Source organism: Lycium ferocissimum, unplaced genomic scaffold (genome assembly GCF_029784015.1).
Source record: "Lycium ferocissimum isolate CSIRO_LF1 unplaced genomic scaffold, AGI_CSIRO_Lferr_CH_V1 ctg28977, whole genome shotgun sequence".
NCBI classification, from domain to species: Eukaryota; Viridiplantae; Streptophyta; class Magnoliopsida; order Solanales; family Solanaceae; genus Lycium; species Lycium ferocissimum.
This window is the reverse complement of record NW_026724612.1, coordinates 1-4,875: the sequence shown is the minus strand read 5'-3', so window position 1 is coordinate 4,875 and position 4,875 is coordinate 1. Positions and strand designations below refer to the sequence as shown.

Here is a 4,875-nt window from a genome sequence, read left to right as displayed (position 1 = left end):
GGACGTTTAAGGGGGAAAAAAGTACAAGGCAAGTTATCCGTCTTCAAGAATGGCTCGAGATATCCTTACGGTTCAAGTATCAACCGTGGTTGGGGAGAGGGTTGAAGGAAGACGAAATTGGAGACCATAGACATTCATTATCCCTTAGTTTGAAGTACTAGTTTTGCTTCGCGATTGGTTTGACGGACGACGCAACCAAAACTTAGAAGCGGGGAAGGAAAAGGAAGAAATTGAAGATTTGATAGCTAGTGGACCGGCCCAAATGGAAGTTTTGAAGATTTTCCCCATAGAATTTTTGGGGGGAAAAAAAAGGTTCAAAATTGGTGATTTTATTATTCGACTATTTCTATACTACTCAGTTTATTTGTAAGTTAAAAAAAAATTAAACTTGCAAATAAATGTTATCCAAGTAAAAAAATATATGACTCATTGAGTTTCTTCTATTTACTTGTGTTCATTTTTTTATTTTTATAAAGTTAGGAATATACCAAAAATATACAAAGAATATTTAAATTTAAAAAATTAGAAATTATATACTTGAAAAATAATAAAATATACTAAGAATATTTATAATATATAGTATATATATATATATATATATATATAAAAAACTAAAATAAAAAAAAATAAAATTTAGTTATATAAACTTAAACTATTTATATATTTTAATTATAAAACCCTAATACCATACATATTTTATATATATATAAGTATATTTATATATTTTAGGTATATATATATATATATATATATATATATATATATATAAAAATTTATAAATTAAAAACAATTAAAACTAAAAAAAAATAAGTTATAATATGTTATAAGTATATATATATATATATATATATATATATATATATATATATATATATAAACCTACGTATATTGATATATATACATATATTCTTATTATTTTAGGTATATGTAGTATATAGTGTTAACTTAAGAATAATTTAATATATATGTATACACGTATATTCGTTTTCGATCCTTTTTTGCCCCGTTCCGAAATTTTTAAACTTTCTTATAAATTTGTATAACATATGTAAAAAACCACAATATACTAATAAATACTATAATATATATATATATATATATAAAAAAAAAAAAAAAAAGGTTTTAAAGGTTTTAAAAGGGACCGGCCGTTGAGGTTTAATTCCGAACCGGTTCCGGGCCGTTTTTCCGGAAACAAAAACCCGGTTTCCCCACACCGTCCGGTCAAACCGGAAAAGATTTTAAGGGACAAACAATATTTTAAAAGGCACCTTGAAAATCCCTTGCGGGGCTCGCCCCGAAAAAAGCACAAAACCCCTTTGGTCGTACATTTGGGGCTCTTGCCTCCGAGACTTATGCCTCAAGTGCCCCGCAAATCCATACATGCCCCCAACGGCCGACGATGGCGCCCGTCCAATAATTTTGCAAGGGGAATCTTATTTTTCTTAATATTGTTCTATTCATGTTCACGGGAGGGACCTTGGAATTTTGATAATTGGGTCGTGGGCACATTCTATGATTACCCGATCCGTTAATATATAATTAAGTTTATAAATCTATTAATTGTTGTCATTAGCAATAAAATTTTTACCCTTTAAAATAAATTCCATTACTAATTGATTTATCAGAAAATTGCATTTGAGCAGTTTCTTGGGAAGTACATGAGAGTTTCAATTTGTCAAATCGCGATCGTTTCAGTCCCATCTTGCTTCATGTTTTTTCAATCTTTCATCTATCACCTTAACCTCGTTCCTTCAAACATATACTCCTTATTTACCCAAAAAGGAAAGTGTTGTTATTCCAACACACCAAGTTGAACTAAAATAGTAAAATTTTTTTAATTACAGGTTTATAGGCGTTTATTGAAAGTTTCCAAAACGAAATTGCAACGAAAGAAAACAAGGAAAGAACTGAGATCGCCATACAAAGATAAATATGGAATTGTTGCCCCCCTTCTTAGCTTTTGGGCGGGAAAGTTTAAATGAATTTTTATTTCAGTCTTACACTTTTTCCCCCTTTATTCTTCTTAGTAAACAACTATTAATAAACTACACCAATAATTTATATTGAATTAAACTCACTTTCAGCTTATGACATTACTGCAGGATACTTTTTTTGGATATGAAATCATAGGCTGAATTAAGCTTTAAATTTTCAAGAAGCTTTCGGGGCAAAGCTCAAAGAAATTTAAAAAAATTACGGGGGTTTGACATCAACCATATGGTCAGAGCGTGGATCTCTTTCACTTCATCATCGATTTTTTCAATAATCAACTGTTGATATTTTTTTTTGAAGTTTATTTTTAAGTCACAACATACGCTCTCAATTGATCCCCTTTTTTGGAAAGTTCCAGAAAACCCACACTGTAAAAATATATTTTCCTTACTAGAGGTGGCCAGCATCAAATCCAACACCAAGAAAAAAAAAATAAATCGTTTAAATCAGTTTCAAATTGCGATTAAGTACTTGAATAGATCTTTAATTTGGATAAACTTTTAAATAAAATCTTTCAGTAGGTGATGCCATAAAAATTTTTTTAAAAGAAGTCACTTTAGACCAGAATAACAAAACATATACTAGAAAATTTTAATTTACAATATATATTTGTATTATGATTTGCTTACCGAAATGGACTCCGCTGGTAAACATTATTTGCCAAGTATTTGGACCTGGGATGAAGGTAGTCGGAGGTTTCGAAGGTCCTTTCCCGAATGACACGATTATCAAGTTGACCCTACTGCTTTGGGATAATGAAAAACTACTTTTAGTTTCAAACAAACAGATCACTCATTATTAAAGTTGGGAATATGAAAATTGTACCCAATGTAGGGGTGGTTGCATTGATATTTGGACCAGGCATTAGACCAATAAAACAGCAGCTGAAATTTTCGGGAAAGGTTTCCATCTTTAAAATAAAGTCCACCAAGGCTATGGCCTAAAAACTACCTTTTTATCTACAGGAAGAGAAGCCATGAACTTCATTAGCGGACCCGTTTTAAAAAATGGGAATTTGGGGGGCCTTTTTTGGGGTTGATTCCGAAGCACCTAAGCAAGAGCTGTGACATTATGTCCTGAAGATCTCATCAAGTATAATTTTGTACCAGGACCCGGCTCCATGGCATGCCTTATGAACTAACACAAAGTGTTTTTTTTTAGGCCTTGATAAGGTTGCATGGGGAATGGCAAGAGAAGTATTATAACTACTAGACTTGTACACAAATTTGTTTTTCTCCTTTTCTTTTTTTTGCTTTTGAAGAATGAATACATAATTTGAACCATTACCGGAAATTTTAAAATTCTGGGAGTTTGATTTTTTTCTGACTTGCTTCCATGCAGAAAAACCCCCCCTTTTTTACTCCCCCGTTTATTTTAAAAAACCTTTTGTCAAGAACTTTAAAAAAGAAAAAGAAAATTTTTTAAAAAAAGCTTTAAAATTTTTTTGGGTAAATCATTCATAAAGTAATTTTTTTCCCAAATTAAAAGGAATCATTATTTTGATACGACTAAAAAAATGGCCAAAAAAATTTGAAAAGGGAGTATTTTTTAGGGGAAAAACCCCCGTAACCCAAAAAAGCCAAAAAAAAAAAAATTAACCAAATTAAAAAAAAAAAAAGACAAAGACACCAAATTTAGGGGGAAAAAAAGGAAAAATTTCGTTGGGGCCTTCCGCCAAAAATCGGAGGAGGACCTAAACCCCCCTCCATTTTCCCCCACCGCTTTCGCCCCCCCCCCTTTTAACCCCTTTTTGGCCCCCCCCTTAAAACAAAATTTTCGTGTTTTTTTTCAATCCAAAATCAATATTTTTTGGTATTTGAAGTGAAACAAGTTTCAATTGGATTTTAGGCTATAAAAATTTCAAAAACTAAAAAAACTTCAATCAGGTATTTCACTACAATTTTCTATTACATTTTTAAAATATTATTACCTAAGCATTATTGTATAACCGTGGTGGATTTTCGTTTTGCTTTTTTTTTTTCTTTTTGGGGGTTCCCCCTTTTTGGGGCTCCCATTTTTTATTTTTTTTTTTTAAATTTTTTTATCTATTGTTAATTAGTTTTATTTATTGCTTTTTTATTTAGTATTTGTTAATTATTGGATTAACTTAAGTATTTATTAATTGTTAGACAGATTTCAATTGTTGATGGGGAATTATTTATTTTATTTTTTTTAAAATTTTATTTGTTAATAATTTTTAATTGTTTCATTAGTTAATTAATTGTTTATTTGTTAAATATCATAATAATTTATTAATTTTTTGATTAGTTACTTAATTGTTTATTTATTAAATATATTGATAATAACTTGTTAATTATTTGATTTTTAGTTATTTGTTTATTTATTAATTATTTTTCTAATTGTATGCTAACTAATTTTTAAATTTTTTGACTTATCTTTATATTTTTTGGAATGAAAACCCTTAGTTTAGGATTCATAACCCTAGCTTAGGATTGAAAACCCCAATATAAATTTTTTATAAAAAATTACATAACTAATATTACTTGTTAAGATTTATTTAAAAAACGAAAAAGAGGACCCAAAACTTTAATAAAATTTTCGATAAAAGATTAAAACTTCAAAGCCCAATTCGGGATTCTAACAATATCCCTATCTTGATAGCCCTTTGGATAGCATTTGTCTTCACAAAAGAAGATTATGATAGTCGCTAAAACGGATTTTAACCCGGATTCAAAAAAAGACCGGTACCTTGAAAGGGGAATTTTTTCGATCCAAAAAAACTTTGCAACGGGCTTAAAATTTTTTTTAAAAAGAAGAGTTTAAGGTTGATCAATCAACCCCAAAGATGGAAACTATTTGTAAACCGGGCGTATGAGTGTTGCTGGGGAATTGTTAAGCCCGGGATGTGGGCTATCACCCAAA

General features: G+C 29.7%; 1 pseudogene; it reads right to left on the bottom strand.

Annotated features, from left to right (window-relative positions):
- Positions 1-2,621: 2,621 nt before the first annotated feature.
- On the bottom strand, positions 2,622-3,244 carry LOC132043833 (methyl jasmonate esterase 1-like; annotated as a pseudogene).
- Positions 3,245-4,875: the final 1,631 nt, after the last annotated feature.